Source organism: Xiphophorus hellerii, chromosome 13, assembly GCF_003331165.1.
Source record: "Xiphophorus hellerii strain 12219 chromosome 13, Xiphophorus_hellerii-4.1, whole genome shotgun sequence".
NCBI classification, from domain to species: domain Eukaryota; kingdom Metazoa; phylum Chordata; class Actinopteri; order Cyprinodontiformes; family Poeciliidae; genus Xiphophorus; species Xiphophorus hellerii.
Window position 1 is genome coordinate 20,980,284 of NC_045684.1, and position 17,523 is coordinate 20,997,806.

Consider the following 17,523-nt stretch of genomic DNA (forward strand, 5'->3'; position numbering starts at 1 on the left):
TCGTGCATTTATTTTGAAATTAAGTGTGTGGAAGTCTCCACACTGTGCAAATGGCTTTTGTTACTTCTGCTGTTTTTTACAAACTGTCTCATTTTATGTTTTTTTTTTGTCTAAAATGACCTTTGTCTTCCTACGCATGCTCGATTCTGCTCGATTCTAGTTTCGTTGCACAGCTCAGCCTGGGCTTTCTCCCATTGACCTGGATTCCTCTGGTAGAACTTCAACCGGGCCAATCGACGAACAGAAGGAGAAGGTGTGAAGAATGACGTTGATTTTCTGCGATATCTTAGTATTGTAGTCCGCCATTCAGTCGGTGTTGGCCACGCTTCCAAATATTGAACGAACAGCTTGGCACTACTTGCTCGGAAGTGGAGGATGTTTGTTTACAGCACAGGCACTTTCCAGTAGGCTACACAGTGTTGAACTGGTCCATGACATACATTAGTAAGAGTATGGAAAGTTAGCAAACATTAGCAATTGGATATAATTTCAAATGTCAATAGAATCCACTCCTGAAGCAAGCAATTGTTTATCAACAGCGGATGGCCCAGACCTTCTGTACAAAGCAAAGCATAGAGTAAGAGATTGGCTTGTACCAGATTAGTTTTAGTCTATAATTATGGAAAACCCCAAAGTGGTAGGACAATTACTAACTGAATTACTCAGAAAGTAGGTTGTGCTGGCAGTTTCAGTTTTTGTTTCAAGCATCCCTCAAGGGGAGTGAATCATCATGCACCCAGACAGAGAAATAATAGTGATGCATCAGGAATGTTGTTATTACTGTCACAATATATGTCTAAAAATAACTTGGGAAAGCTGGCATGGCTGTTGATCAAATTGTGATACAGTGTCTGCGAATGTATGCTACAGTGTCAGCGTAACTGCAATGGAACAACGCTATCGACCTAAAGCAGCACATCTTCCCATGAATTGAAACAAAAAGGCAGATAAACAACATTGTGATAGGGGGACCAGTGTAATATCGAATAATAAATAAAAGAATTGGAACTTCATTCGAGCAATATCATTACAATTTCAAACAAGAGCAGGCTCAAACTCCAATTTACATATAAATAAAAGTGCAGACCCAGACATAATACAGCAGCATGCTGCAGCACAAAATATTGCTGCTGTCACACAGAAGTCTTGTATCTCCAAAAGCAAAACTTTTCAGGAAATGGGGTGGAGGAGGAAATATCGCCGCTAAACATAAATTCATACTGACTGGTTAAAGGTACATTTTCTTTAAAAAAAAAGAGGGGAAAAAAGTCAGTGAAAGCCCAGGTGATGAGAAGGTGATCATTAGAGTTGATTTTTGTAAAACACATTAAACTAAAATTGAAATACAAGGTTTTTGCCCGAAAGCAAAAATGAACTGTACAACTAAGAGCACCGCAGCTTCATTTTAAAACAAATGTATGGACTCGCAGTATGTGTCAGTCTGACGATTAAGATCCAGACTCTGACATGCTGTAATCTGACAGATGCACAGCCTCGGTAGCTTCTATTTTCGCTCTATCATTTGCAACTGTGCTCACTGGTGAAGCAATTTTCAAATTTAGGCTGTTAAAGTAATACGGTCCACTTTTGTCTTCACAAGGTGTGCACTTGAATTTCAAACAGCATTCTGCCTTGTTTTCCACATCTTACCTATAGAACCCCCCACCCCTTTAAAAAAATAAAAAATAATAATCAAAACCAACCATCTTATTTTGAAGCCGTCAGATTAGATTCTTTAAAGAAATAAGTACACTGGAAGCTTAGGCTGGATTACTACTGTATATCCGCCAAAGCGTAGAGGAGTTGGAAATTTATTATAGCTGAATATATGGCCGCTTAGCAATCTGTCAACACTTGTGGAGCTGGGCTGCGCTGCTGTGGCTCCTCCTTCACACCCGAGCCGTCAAAAGAACCACTTGAGTTGACTAATGTACCATCACTTCTTCTCATCCTTATGCAAATATATGCAGCAAAGGCGCCCCAAAGTCTAATCACATCACCCACTGTCTAGAGAATGCAAAGGGAGAAACAAACAACCACAACAACAAAAAAATGGTGGTGTGAGAATTCTGAAATTTTGAATAAGGGGGTTCATTCCACAAAAGAGAAAAAAAAGAGTCACTCCTAACAAAAGTTTTCATACGCCTTGACCGTTTTCACATTTTGTCCCATTGCAAACACAAATTTCAGTGGATTTTATGAGACACGACATCACTGCAATTAAAGCAGCTATTCTTTTGTGTATGTCTCCCTCTACCAGCTTTCCACATGTATTCTGTGTGATGCGGAATCTGCACTTTGACTGATAAAAAGACTGATTAAAAAATACAAAGATTTTAAGGAACAACAAGTTCCATTTCCCACACAGCCACTGAAGAAGTTAATGCGACAAAAACGACACAAAAAGAAACGAAAAACGAACAACCTCAAAAATAGTAGAAAATCAATTCAAATCTTCAAGTACTATAAACAAACCAAACCCCGCCTGTCCGTACTGCTCCAAAGGAAAGGTCTCTGTCGTCTGCCAAAAATCAAAACCCAACCATTCTAGGGTCATTCTAGCATTAAAAAAATATTTTGATCTATGTCATTTGTCTGTAGCTATAACATTCTAGGGGGTAAAAAAAAAGCTTTTCAGCAGCTTGATGCTCCCATCCCAGTATTTCTGTGTGAGGATTATGTATTCAGGGTTATTCAATTCAATTTTACTGAAATGGTTCCACTTCACCACACATGCCATTTCAAGACTCTCAAAACAGAGTTTAGTTCAGTTGCGTATGTTTTGTTACTTCGTGTATATATTTCAGTGCAGTCAATTTAAGTTCATTATGCCAACAGTTGAAAAAGTTATCCATTTGAAAACGTCTCAGTTCAAACAGTTCGGGGTGACAGTTGGAAAGCAGCAACGTCTGTTGAACGCAACAAAACCTGCAGTTAATCTGCAACAAGTAGTGCTTTGCATGTGAGCAAGAAAACGTTTAGTTCTGCTCTCGTGATCAGAGGATCTTCAGCAACATGTTTGCTTTGTCCGTTGTGACAAAACAAGCATGTTGCTTTGTCACAACATTTGTTTGTTTTTTTTTGCTTTCATTAAAAATTGCCTTTCATCTCGTCTCCGTTGCACAAAAGTCATATTTTTGGACGGTACCTCTTCTCTTTGTTTTGACATCCCCACAGCATGAGAACAGTCCTGCCAACAGGTTCTCCCACTTGAAATGTGTATCGCAGTAATTTGGGCAAAAGGCCCAACTTACTTTTAGCCTCTTATTTTTCCTCTGATTAATATTCTTTTTCTCCAGTCTTTCAGTTTAGGTTGGCCATTATGCCACTTTCCATTTTGAGTTATGTTTCTTTTTCTTGGTTGCTTTATTGCCTAACCTTGCATTAACCTTCTTCATAACTTTCTCCCTTACCTGCCTGGTAATAATGAATACTTATTCATTGTTGTTTAATTACTCCTCCTAAGGCCTTCATATAATAGGTATATTTATATTAAAACCAGGTTACACACAGGTGGGACTGTAGTTACTACTTGGATTACTTTTTAAGCCAACTGATCATGTTGGTTATGACGTGGTAATCAAAGTAAATTATTCTTTACCAAAAATAACATGCCGCCAAACTTAAGATTTGAATTTTTCAAAGAATTTCGAAAATCATATTCTGCTTTCCCACAATGTTTGCACTGTGTTGGGGTATGATTCAATATCCGAAAGTTCACAAGACATGGTGGGTTGTCTTTATTTTTAATCACATTAACTGTTTGCAGAGATGTTGGCGTGATAGGTCATGTATTGGTGTCCAAATAAAAAAAAATCAAGCGTGATGTTACAAAAAAAAAGAAAAAAAGCGGAATTGTCCTTTTGAGAGCTTGTGGAATTTGACATCATGTAGCTATACTTTGCTGGCTGACGTCAGTAGAGGTAGAAGGTGTGTGTGTGTGTGTGTTGGGGTGCGCGGGTGGGTGCGCGCGCGTGCATGCGAGCGAGAGGGGGTGAGAAAGATGGAGGATGGAGTAGGAGGAAGAGGAGGAGGAGGAGGGGATGGGGAGTTGCGACGTGAACGCGCCTGACGGATCCCCGGCGGAGAGGGCAGCGAGAGCGCGCATCACCGTCCTCCGCTCGTGAAGACACTGCAGGGGAGCCAGATGCCCGACTGCGAGACGCTGCCTGTGGATCCTCATCCCGAATGCCAGAGCAGGCGACACATCTCATCCCACCGCGCAGAGGAGGAGGAGGAAGAAGAGGAAGAAATGGAGGAGTGAGATATAATGCTTTTTTTTTTTTTTTTTGGTGATTTCATCTTTCGCGTCCAACTCGCTCCCTCTCTGTTGTTTCGGCGTCTGCTTTAAATGAAGAGCCTCTTTGGACTTGGAGTATCGGGCATCGTTAGAAAAAAGAGAAAAAACCACCCCGTTATTCCACTGCTGCTGCTTCTGCTGCGGTGCTGCTTATTCTGAATTTGGAATATGTCGTGCGGCTCCCTGCACCAAACCATGGAGATTATATCACGTGGATTTACGCTTTTTTAAAACAAAACTGGACATCTACAGTAACATCGTTTTTTAGTTGATCTTTTTTTTTTCTTTTTTTTTTTTGGATTGCGTTGCCCCTCATTTTTTTTTGTTTGTTTTCTGTTCTGTTCTTTCATTTGATCTGTGCCCACTTTTCTTTATTTTTATGATTTCATGAATTTAGATTTTCCTTTAACCTTTTGTTTAGATTGTTTGTTTCCATTTATACTTTCTTCCTTTTCCCTTTTCTTCTACTCTTTGGACTCGATGAAGTGGGATGCCTCACGGAGAACATTAGTGGGGCGCAGCAGCAAAACGTGAATGAATAATAGTCCCCTTCTCCGTCTGAGACGTGCCATGGATGGGAAACTTAACTTATGTCCACGGAACCGATCGGGGAATAGCCTCCTCCTCAAATAACTGCTGCTGACAGCGACCAGGTAACGTGAGCCTATCGGCAAAAAGAGAGAGAGAGAAAAAACTCAACTTTGTCTAGCTGGTGTGTGTTTATTTACTCTGGTCTGGACGTGCCTGTTTTTGATGTCGCATCCAGCTAATAGCTTCAGCCTGTTTGGATAGGATTTTCACAAGGAATGAATCAAAGCGTCTGTTTTTTTTTTGTTTTTGTTTTTTTAAATTATTTTATTTTATTTTTTTAGTATGTGATATAAAAGATGGATCACAGGTGGGACAGCTGACAGCTCAAATATTCTCAATCCCTGAAGGAGAGAGCAGGGATTGAGCTTTAGGATTCTCGCCTCTAAAACCGACCTGGAACTTTGCGCAGTGGCCACACAGACTCATGCACACACGCAGACACACGCACGCACACGCACACTGTTTCCACTTTCCATTCTAGTGTTTCTAGACGCATTGGCACGCTCACTCCTCCCCCTCCCGCCCCCCCATCCGCTTGGAAGACAGAAGAAGGGGTGTTGCACCCTACCTTTTGTTTTAAGTTTTCTATATTAATCATATATTTTACTTTTAGTTGGTGGGAACTAATTGTTGGCAGAAGGATACATCGTCCGCGGTCTGATTACAACGGTTTTTCCGTGCGCAACTGTGCGCCCGTATGAGTGAGCGGGCGGCTTCCGCCGTTGAATGTTAAAGAGGATGCACGCAAGAGCATGCATGGGGAGAAAAGAGGAGAGCTGGAGGGGGTGGGGAGTCCACTGGCAGCGGATCGTGCAACAGAAAGCCCTTTGAAAGCTGCAACATCGCGGCGGGTTCGTCTGCGCCTGCCGCAGTGCCGCGTCGTGTAGCGCCAAAGCGCCGCTCTGCCTGTGCGCACGTCGTGCAAAGCTCTCCTCTCCAGAACCGCTCGCCTTTAGGAAGGCGAGCAGGTGGCTCCCGCGTGACGCTGAGCGAGAATGACAACCTGGGACGCGGCGGAAAAGGGAGTGCAAAGCAGCCTCCGAGCGTCCTCTCCCTCTGTCTGTTCCTCTCCATGCCATCTGTTGAGCGTGCGGAGCGTGCGCTCCCTTCTTCACGCACCTTTTATTTCAAACTCCCGTCCCCGACCACCGTCGAATCTCTGCTAATGTTCATTTTAAAAAGAAAAAGGAGGGGGGGGGGAAAAGAGTTGCTCAGCCGGATTTGTGTTGTTCATTTAAAATGCCATCTGTGTTATATGTTAAACTTTCTGCCTAAGCTCGTTGTGCGGGAGGCTGTGCAGGACTCACTGATTCGTATGCAGCGTCTGTGCGACTCGTTCAGTTCAGATGAACAGGTCATCAGAGTCCAGGTTTTTTTTGCTCAAGTACCCACGTATAGTGAACTATTTTGTGACATTGCAATCACGTGACACAGTAACACATGGCTGTGAAGTGAAACGATGCACGATTTTCAACATTCAACAACTAAAAATATGTGGCGAGTATATAAGTATTCTGCCAGGGGCGCCTCCAGAAGGTTTTGCAAGGGGCGGTTCAAAGCAGGCTATGAATGGTTTTAGGTTTGCGACAAAGGTGGGATTTTCAACTTACATCTAATGGTCAATGATGAGGAACTGCTGCCAGTGCGGCAGATGTGCAACGTTAGTTTTCCTCCACATGCCGCCTTTTGCAACGAGTTTAGTTTTGGTTTAGTTTCACATGTTTGCTGCGTCTTCAAATAGTACTTCTCATGGCTTTCTGTCAACAATTACACTGTTTTGGCTCCAACATCAACTTAAACCCACCAGCCACCACAACACCACAGACCACTCGTTACAGCGAACTAGGGAGCTACTGAAAGATTTGCTTTGTTTTTTGTTCAACCATCATAATGGTCCTTTGATATTGTTCATCAAATGAACTGATCAAGAGCCCATATAAAGCATGTTTTACTTATTTTCTGCAACAATTCACTTAAAAAGTCTTTACCCGCAAACTATCATAAGCTTCACTAAACATAAAGAATAGATCTTCAGTTGGCTCGAAGAACCTTTGCATAGACAAACGCTGGAAGTAAGGCATAATGTGAATAATAAAAACATTCCTAAGTATTTATTTTTTCCAGAACTGTACATGAACCTTTTTTGCAAGGTAAGGAAAATGTCCTTTTGTGCAAGGCGCCCCTTTGAGGTTGAACAGATTCTGAGCTCACTAAAGCTCCAGCATTCCCTGAAAGTGATTACAAGCAAAACTTCCAAGGCTCCTTCAAACACCGAAAAGACAAGAGATTAACGACCTTTGACGACGCAGGGATTTCCAGATTCAGCTTTGCTCAAAGTGATGGAGCCTGCAAGATCACATTTTTGCACCATTCTGATTCTATACATGCAACGATGCATCCAGGGGCACCATCCAAAGCCCCTGGATGCACCATCCAGGGGCTTTGGCTGCAGGGAAACAGCTACAAGTTCAGCACCACGGACAAAGGCCAGAGAAGCATGAAAACACTTCCAACGCTGCTCTTTATTATTGGAGAGTTTGAGCTTGAGTTATATTATAGGTGGGTGAGGGTGGGGCTTTATCATTCTTTACTCCAGAGAAAGTAAAAAATCCTCACTGTACCGATAGACAATAGAGAACAGTTTTGTTTTTTATCCATCAAAGCATGATGTGCAGCTGATACAGCACATCGTTCAGGTCCTGTGGGTTGTGAGACTGGGTATCCATGGACCGTTTTGTCCCCCACATCTCGTCAAAGCTGCGATCAGATTGAGGTCTGGGGAAAACTGGAAGCCAACAAGTCAACGCCTCAAACTTGTTGTGCACCTCAAACCATTCCTGGACCAATTTTTGCTTTCTTTTTTATTATGCTGCTGAATGTTAAAGTAGCAGCCAACATAAGCTGCTTTTCCATTAACCATGAAACTGCGTCAATTGAAATGACGAAAATAAATTTGCTTAATGGAAACAAATAATGGTAACACTTTATTTGAAGGGGTGTGCATAAGACTGACATGACACTGTCATAAACATGAAGGAGTACTTATGAATGTTTATGACTGTTGTCATGAAGAGTCATTCGGAAAATAATGACACTTTTAATGCAAAGTTGCTTTAAAAGTTGCATTAAAAGTCCATTAAAAGTGCCAACTTTGCATTAAGGTGTCATTATTTACCATGTAATGCAAAGTTGACTCTTTTAATGGACTTTTAATGCAACTTTTAAAGCGACTTTGCATTAATAGTGTCATTATTTTCCGAATGACACTTCATGACAACAGGCATAAACATTCATAAGTACTCCTTCATGTTTATGACAGTGTCATGTCAGTCTTATGCACACTCTGTCAAATAAATAAGTGTAACCCAAATAATAATAATAATAAAACAGTTTTTTTGATGAGAAGTTGTTGGGCTGGGATGAGGTGACCTAAAGATGTATTTCGCAGAACTGCAATGGAAACACTTTTTTTTTTTTTTTTTTTTTTTTGCATCATGAGTCACGTAATCAACAGCCGGTTGCTACTACTGGCAAAATCCCACAAAGAAGACAGCAAGAAGCAGTTTTCCTTGTAGTTTGTAGTTTGTTTTTGTCCTTTTGGGACAATGTGCAGGTGACTCCACCGGCGCTCTCACAGCATGGCACAGTTCATAAAAAGTCGTGTTGTCATTTGAACGTGTTGAATCTGCAGCTGTTCCATAAACCTCGCCAACTACAATTTGAACCAAAACGCTGCATATGTAGCCGCAACCCAAGTACAGCGGGCCTGTTGCTCCAACGCCAACATTTCCTCTGATGGCTGATGGAAAATGAGCGTCACGGCTAAGTTATGAATGTAACGTCACGTAACTGTTTACCTCCACCGCTGCCATGATTTTTAATAACTTATTGCGTGCCCAAGACTTGCAGACCTTTTGTGATGGGAACACAGCTCTAGCTGGGAAGGTTTCCCATTAGAACATTGCCCACAATAATTGCCTTCACTATTTTTCTCTTCTTCTATCACCAAAATGTTACCTTGTTACCTAAAATATCCAACCCACTAAAATGTGCAATGCTGCAAAAATTGCGTTAACCTCTACACACGTCGGTGGTTTTAAACATATGCTTAGTAAAATGGATAAAGGTTTGCTAAACATTTTGCAGAAAAGAGTGGATTTTGATGCACCTATTGAGCGACAAACATGTTAGTCTAACAATTATAACTTCTCACAAGCAATTTTATACCGTCTTCCCATGCAATTAGTTCTTAGACTGAATGAATGAAGAAAACAAACATGAAACTTGAACAGAAAAAGCCTCTTTGAGTGTAAATCCCCGTTTAAGTAGTAGGAATTATTGGACGGTTCTTTAGCATGAATTACACCATGTGCCATCTTGGCAGGTACAAAGCCTTTCATGAGAGCAGTGTTTCCCTCGGCTGAATTTGTGTATTCTATGCCAAACTGGTTGCTGACGTTGCCCACAGTGATCTCCAGAGAGTTCTTCATTTCCTTTTTTTTTTTTTTTTTTTGGAAGAGCAGTTTTATGCCTTCTAATTTTCTTCTTCAAGTCTCTACCAAGGTCCAAAATGAAAATGGAGCACTTCATTCGCAATCCTAGCTGGCGTCTTGCAGGCTTGCAACGTAAGCCGCTTTAACTTGTTGTAAGGAATAGCCTGTGCAGGCTCAAGGTTGCAAACGGCCACATGCAGAAATCAATTAAACCACGAAAACATGGTGATTTTTTTTCTGGGTATTTGTAAAACTCTTGAAAAAGCATTGCTTATAAACCCAAGTCCTCAAAAGTGGAATGGTTTCAATTTTTAAGCTCGATTTAAGCAAAAGAAGTTATGTAGTTAGTTGAGCATCTAGAGCATAGGACTAAATAAAGACAGATGCGTGTAGTGACTCCTGAAGGGAAAAGCCAAAACAGTAGTAGGTGTAAAAAAAAAATCTGCAGCACTTGTTGCACATAAATTGCTGCTTATTCCTTAATTATTATTATTCTTATTATTATGTTTTTTTTGTTTCATTTTAAATGTAAAAAAAAAAGAGAGAAGTGCTTCAAAATTAATATTTACAATACAAATGCAAAGGAAGCCCGTATATATAAGCCGAATATTAACTTTAACATTCTTGAATTTTAAGTGTCGTGCATTACTGTAACAATATCACAGAAGCTTGGCAAAAGAGATGAAATGAACTGTGGACTAAAACACAGCAGGAGGGTCAAAGAGGGCTGCGAAATGGCTGTGTTATCACTGCGCCATCATCTCAGCAGCTGCTGGAAGTGCAACACATATGACAGTGTGGCACATATCAGCTGAAGATATATTAAAATGAGCCAGCTCTGCGGCAGTTTTATAAAGCCCGCAAATGTGATACTAATAACATCTTCAAATATCCACCCACATGTCACAGACCAATGCTGGCACTGAATTTGTTTTTTCTTTTTCTTCTTTCTTTCATCCCTCCTCCTCCATTGCGTCTCCCACTGACTTTTACCCCATAACCTCTTCCTCACCTGCATCTCTTCCTTTTTTTTTTTTTCTTCTTTTTTCTCTCCCACATCTCAATTTGGCTCGAGTATTTTGTATGAAGTGCACTCATCAGCACACACACATGGCAGGAGGGAGGAATCCCAGTACAAAAAAAAAAAAAAAAGTGGCCGTGGGGAGTCAAGCTGTGTGTGTGCACACACGCGGGCTGTTTAACTAGTGCATATGTACTAAGAGCCAGGCGACAGCTTGGTCCTGCCTGGATCACTGCACGCTCGCTGTGCCATTGTTCCTCTGACACCCCTCTCTTACATGTGCAAAAACACATTTCCTCCCTATCCCCGTTCCCTCCCTAACAAGCTCATCTGCCCTCCATTTTCTCCTCCTCATTATTAAGCCCCATACACCGATTGTTTCTGTCCAAACCTCAATAAATTCTAAAAGGATGCTTCTGGTTGGGATTGACTGGATAAAGTAATCATGCTCACTCAAACCTTCCCAACATTTGGTTGCTTTGAGACCACAAACTTCCATGTATATTATTGGTGTTTTATGTGACAAGTTATCCAGCAAAAAGTGCAGAATAATTGTCAAGTGGAAGAAAAACATTTTCAAATTGCTTAACAATTGAAAATTTGGTAACTAGTGAGAGTTGGAAAAAAAAAAATGATCAGAACAACAAAGCTAACCAAACAACCTCAGCCTGCTTTTTTTTTATTAAAGCAGTTGTACAGATGTTCAGGCAAAGTTAAAATGTAAATGCAAATGCAGATGTTACTTGGAATGAAAATTTATTTTTCAAAGTAACAATTTTTCAGATTTTTTAAAGTTGATGTTTAAAAAATATTTCATATTATTTCCTTTATTTTATTTGCTGAGGAGGGTACGTGTGGCACATGCAACAAATTCACGCACATGGGAGCATTTCCGATATTACAAATAATTTTATTCAGAAATAGTTTTACTAACTATTTTGCTACCACTTCACAGCTATGCACCGCATTTTGGTGGTTTATAACATAAAATATCGAGAAAACACACTGGTGTTTGAAGAAATGTGGAAACATTCCAGTGGCGTCTATATTTCTGCAAGGCTTTGCGGATTTTCTTTTAATTCCATGAATGTACTGGCTTTGATATACAACTGTAGCTAGGATTTGTGTATTATTATTATTATTATTATTATTAACCGGGGCAAGGGTATCTCATTCTTTTATTGTGGTTGACTGCATTGGTTCAAGTAACATGCACTGACAGATAGGCTTAGGAGTTCTCTTCACCACATCCAGATGATCTGCTGTCAACTTTCTGCAAATCAGCGATCACAGACCCAGGTCACTAGATAGCAACAGAGCAAGAGGAAGTCGGGGGGGAAATTTAGGTTACACAGGGTTGAAGAAGAGGTCAGAGATGAATTAAATGAGCGAATTCTTATCTCTCTTTTTGGTTTCATATGTTGTCCCCTCCTATTCATATGCTGTGCCATGCTCCATTTGGAGCCACAGATGCCTCTATCACTAGGATGGTAGTCATTTGGCATGGCCCCGGGTGACTGTGTCAATATTTGCAATGAGTGCCATTTTGGTTCGGGGCGGCTCTATGAGCATGACTGGGCACGGTTCGACACTAGCCATGAAGAAAAGTTTACAGGAAACAAGAAAAACACTTATCAAAAGCCCCGTAGACCTGCTTTGTGCAATAATTAAGTCTTTTTGACAAGAAAAATAAAAGGACAGGGGTTTCTTGGGAGTGTGTAGGTCGAGGCAGCCAGTGGGGCGGTGGGTGCGGGGAGTGGAAGTACACAAAACAAATTAATTGTCTTGAATTGCTGAGATAATTCAAATCTCTGATTAATATTGATCGCGCGCAGGATAAAAAACTGCCACAATACAAGCGCGGAGAACAGTTAATTTATAAAGTTTTTTTTCCCTCTGCTAATAAGTCTCTTTGTGCAAAGATAAACGAGAAGACTTAGCTGGGCAATGACTGTGCAATTTGAGATTGTTACTTCATGTGCTGCAAGCTGTGCAGCCTTGCGAACGGGGGAGCTCCTAGTCGGTGACTGACTGCGTCCCGGCAGTCATATTTGCTTATTTTATGTAATGTTTTTCATAATGTGTGGCCCTCCGGGCTTGAAAAGGAGCAGGAGCTGGCAGATTGTATTGATTCAGAGCATCTAAAGCCGTTGTTTTATGGGGCCATACAGAAGGGGCCTGAGAGGATTCTTGAAGTTAACGTGTTTTCATGATTGCTTTTTCTCAGCAACCGATAGGACAAGCATTTCCTCTTCATTCACGGCCCACCTTTATGACTTTCCTAAAGCTCTCGTTCATTTCCCACCTTTGCCTTTTTCAATACCGATACGTTACACCTTGTTCTTCTCTTCTTTTTGATTATTCCTGTTATCTACTCTGAAACATCCACAGTCTCTCTCTCTCTCTTTTTTTTTGTACACGAACACACACAGCATACCCATCTCACTTGAGAGAAAGGCAAGCAGCAAGCTCCACTATTTAATGTAGGGGGGCTGAAAACTCATCTGCTTTAGCAGTCTGGCCTCATTTGTCGGCAAAGTGACCCTACTGTCGCATTCATTTGGCCCCTATTTCTGTGCTTTATGGGGAAGGAAGCTTTGAGTTTGCAGGTCAAAACACAAAAGGTTGTTCTCTGCCAAAGCAGATGGAAGGAGTCGAAAGACCTTCGTGGTGTGATTACATATGTGCAAGAGTATTCTGTTTTGGATGCTAATACAGCCCCAGGATTCTCACTGGCTTTGCAATAGTAGCATCAATTTGGGGATTTTGGGGGCTTTTGTTTAAGTCGCTTGTTTTGTAAAAGGGCCAGACATTTCAGCTGTAACTAATATGCATTCTTGTAACCTAAAATAATAATAGTCCGAAGTTTAGATTCCAAAAAACCCCCAACTAATTTACTTGTTTGTTTTTTTTCAACAAAAAAGTTGACATTTTTGACAAATCCTGTCACATTCACACTCATCTTTATTAAGGAATTAAGGGGGGGGGGGGGGAAACATTCATGGCAAAACTAAGAAGTGGAGTTTCTTTTAATTAAGGGCATCTCATCTCCACAGGCTGTTGCTGTGAATAAACTGTGTTCTTGGAATGTGCCCAGCTTGCCTGTTTGAATAAAAGTTGAGAGAAAAGTAATATCACAGACATTTGGAGGTAAGAAACCAATGAAAAGTTTTCTCCTTTCATGGGTTCACTGCAAAGCCATTGGCAGAATGTGGTGCATGTGTAGTTACCCATGCCTGATATGTGTTTATGTGTGTGTGAGTAGTGTGTGCTTGTCGGGGGTTGAAAAAAAAAATGCTCTGCAGGTCTAGAGGCTTGTCAGGATTGCTGCTTGTGTATTTATGGAATAAGAAAAGGGGGACAGGTGGAAATCCATCCCAGAGAGATGCTGGATTGTCTCGCAACCCGACAGGCCTGTACGCCTACAGTACAAAGCTGGCAGACAGGTATTTACGGCAGAGACATCACTTTTCTTTATGAAAGAGTACAAACTAAATCCCTTTCTGAAAATAAAAAAAAGGTCATCATGCTCCTGATGACTTGTAGAAAGTCATCACAACTTTCACATCACAAGTCATCAATACTTGTTGCCATGCTTTACCTTGTGTTTCTGAATGACATGGCATGAGGCTAATCGAGATGGATTGTGTGTCTTCTGGCTCTTTTTGCAAGTTCATGAACTAGGTTAAAAGTTGCATACACCTTTTTTTTAAAACTTGTATTTAGTACAAGCCATTTAGCGATTTGCACAAATGGTATGCTGTACTTTAAAAATACAAACCCAGTATGGGTTATTTTTGCTAACCCAGTCTGTGTTGTCCAAGCGCTATTGCATTGGGTGTTTGATAAATTACATTTTGAAAATGTTGACATTGTATCACTTTGACATTGTATCACCAACTACTTCTTTTAGTTGGAAGCTAGAAAAAGCTCTTAACCACATACTTGGAAACTTTTAGAACACCATGGTATCCAACTTGAATACAACCTTCAGCGGTCTGAGCTGGTTATTACACAAAGCAGCGGAGAGCTATTTCTGAAGTAGGGTCGAGATCAAACTTACAGAAAACATATTGTCCTCCTCATAACAAGCTCTGTGTTTGTCACTTCAAAACTTACTCATGAGTGAAACATGGATCTGAAACTTAAGTAAAGTTTATGGCTTGTGTTTGTGATTGCTAAAGTAAACACTATTGCTATGCTTTCGCTGTTTCTACAAGTCATCCGGAGCATGATGACATTATTTTTTTATTTTCAGAAAGGGATTTAGTTTGTACTCTTTCGTAAAGAAAACACTTAGATATAAATGAGCGAGTACTTGTTGAGCAGTAGCCCTCTTAACTTTTGATATGTTATTTTACACAGCTCATAGAAAGTGATGTTCTCCTCGCAGATGGACTAAAACTCAAGGCACTTAATTACCTTTTATTTAATACCCCTTGTTGATAACACTGTTGGTGGATCAGCCAACTGGGGGTGCTATTAGATTTTGCAACCACATTGACGTGTTAGGGTGGCAGATAGTAATTCTTAAAAACAACAACAATAAAAGGACAAACTAGCGGTAGCTGTGCAGCTTTTAATGTTCTAAAACTAAATTACTGCACTTAGAGCCAGGACTCCAATTTTTATGGGTTTACACTGAGAAAAAAAAGGTCTTTCAGAGCTCGACTGTCATCCTATCATGGATACATTGTCTAATTAGTTTCCCCACTAAACACCCTGACCGGAGGTAGCCCTCGGCCTGCATTTGCAGCAATTAGACTGAAACATGAAATGAGAAGGTTGCATAGGCCAGCTATGTAATTAAACTTGGAATGAGAGGCCATGCTGCTCCTATGATGTAATGCTCCTCTCACCCCCACACTGTTTCCAGGCACTGGTTCAGTGGTCAAAGAATATGCTCTTCGTCATTGGTTTACCTTTGCTGTCAGCGTGTTCAATGTATCCTAATAGGCTCATACAAACACACATTCATTGTTAAGTTGTTTAAAATCAATATGAATTACTCGGATTAGAACAGCGAGGTTCCACAACCATTGGAGCAAGCTCTAAAAATGAGTCAATGTACGTTATGAAAGTCTACAAACGTTGTGGACGTCACAGTTTAAAGAAGGGAAACCTTAACATACCTCACCCAAGCAACTCTTTCTAGCTCCCTGTGATCCGTCTGAGACTATACAACATATTCCCAAGCCAGATGGGCTATATATGCAGCCCCTTAAGGGAATTTAGGTTTCCCCCAGTTTCTGCATCTAGTGGGATGTACCTGGAAAGCTTGCAAAGGAAATTATCCTGATCATTTGCTAAAACACATCAGCGGAGTAGCATTTCTAGCTCCCATGGAGGATGAATATAGTTTCAAAGTTTCCTCTTGAAACTTTGTCTCTTTCAAGAGGAATCCACATATCCATATATTATAGCTATAGGTAAGAATTGCAACTTCCAGCAAACAAGATTCATCTTTTTTCTCATTCAGCTCACATAGCATCTTGTTGCTAACTTGTGCCGTCCCTCGACCACCAACCTTCCTTCTTCTGATTGTGGCTTTTGTGTGACATTTTAAACATAAGACTCAGGAGAATACAGTCTTGGATCCCTTTCGCATTTGAACATTTTATGCTAACGGGGCAAAACTTCCATTCAAGTCAAGGGCAAGAGTGCCTAACCTAGTGAAACTACACAAAGCGTTGCGAGCGAGAATCCTTTTCATCCTGTAGGACTCTCTGCCGGATCAACAGGATCACAGGGGTTAGGCAGAAGAAGGCCCTTGAGGACATGAGAGTGCAAACAGAGCGATGACTCTTACGGTTTTGACTCTGAAAAGTCGAGAAGACAGAGACACTTAAAACTTTCGAGTCTGACTCATCGCACTGTTTGTGGTACACAAGTTTCTAATAAACACTTAAGAAATGAGTAACACAAATAATGTAAGGAAACTGTACTTTAGTATTTGTGTAGAAAGTTAATAATTTAGACATCTGTCAAGCTCTGCTTTGTTTACCTTCAGTCAAATTAATGGGTTATTTGTTGGTCATATCATGTTTGATTTGTACTGAACAAATTCAGTCATGCGTACAGCTTTGGGTTTTGTGGCTCAGTTTGCAGTAAATACAGAGAAGACGGAATGAAAACTGCTGCTTATTGATCAAGTACAAAAATTTGTAGTTTTTGATATATTTATTTGCCTAACGTTTTTTGGGGGTGCTGGAAAATACCATGATGGTGCAATTTGAAGGCAGAAATTATCAGACATCACAGGCTGCTGCTGAAGCCTTTATCTTTGGAAGATATTTTTTTCAATGTACTTCCCTTAAAGCACAGCATTTTTTTTTTACATGTTTTATCCCCCATAAAGCAACAGTACTGGATTATAAAAATGTGTTCTTGCAGAGCAGATGGTACAATTAGAGATAAAAGCTTTCCATGTGTGCCGAGGATTAAAACGTTGTTTTATCCATTTAAAAACAAAACCCTAATGCATCTGTATGAAACATGATATTGGTTCTCTTAGTACAACATTAGGGGTCTATCACAAATTCTACTGCAGACATTTGTTTGTACATTTTGTCCCACGCAAAGTTAAATGTGCACTTTTTTTTTTTCTGCTACTCAACCTCCCTACAATCTAGTGTGTCTGCACAGTAAATATATATTAACTCCCCTCATTGGAATCCAGAATATGCAGATAAATAGTTGTGAATGTTCTGGGTATGTGGTACGCCTATTATCAGCAGACAGAAAATTATGTTAGAAACAGGAAGCATGTTTATAAACCATAAATCTCAGCAGACATGGGTGTGTGTGTGTGTGTGTCTGGTGCATTTATAGTTAAAACACACTTGAGGTGTGTTGATTAGCCAGAATTTGTACTGAAGTAAGAGTAGCATGTTACATTATTACTCACGCAGAATTAGCAAGTATGGTGAAATGAAACTACTCCTATGCTGTAGCCAATTTTTTAGATGCACTATGCAATAGTGCATCTTTTTCTGTATTGACATGAGAAACACAAATATAAGCAAGAGTTAAGAGTGGCATCTTGAATATTCCTTTGTACTGACCGTGACTGCATGAAGTTAGATGATGTTACAATGAAGTAACTTGGTTACTTAGTT

At 40.4% G+C, this 17,523-nt stretch overlaps 1 protein-coding gene across 12 annotated transcripts in view; it reads left to right on the forward strand.

The window, feature by feature from the left end:
* The first annotated feature begins 4,068 nt into the window (after positions 1-4,068).
* adgrb2 (adhesion G protein-coupled receptor B2) overlaps positions 4,069-17,523 on the forward strand; it is a 264,272-nt gene continuing 250,817 nt past the window's right edge. For 11 of the 12 annotated variants that reach the window (XM_032580165.1, XM_032580168.1, XM_032580163.1 and 8 more), the window contains exon 1: positions 4,682-4,953. The gene's annotated coding sequence lies outside the window, so the exon portion shown is untranslated. Of the gene's footprint in view, positions 4,261-4,681; positions 4,954-17,523 lie in introns of those variants that run through there. The other variant, XM_032580162.1, reaches the window with a different exon arrangement.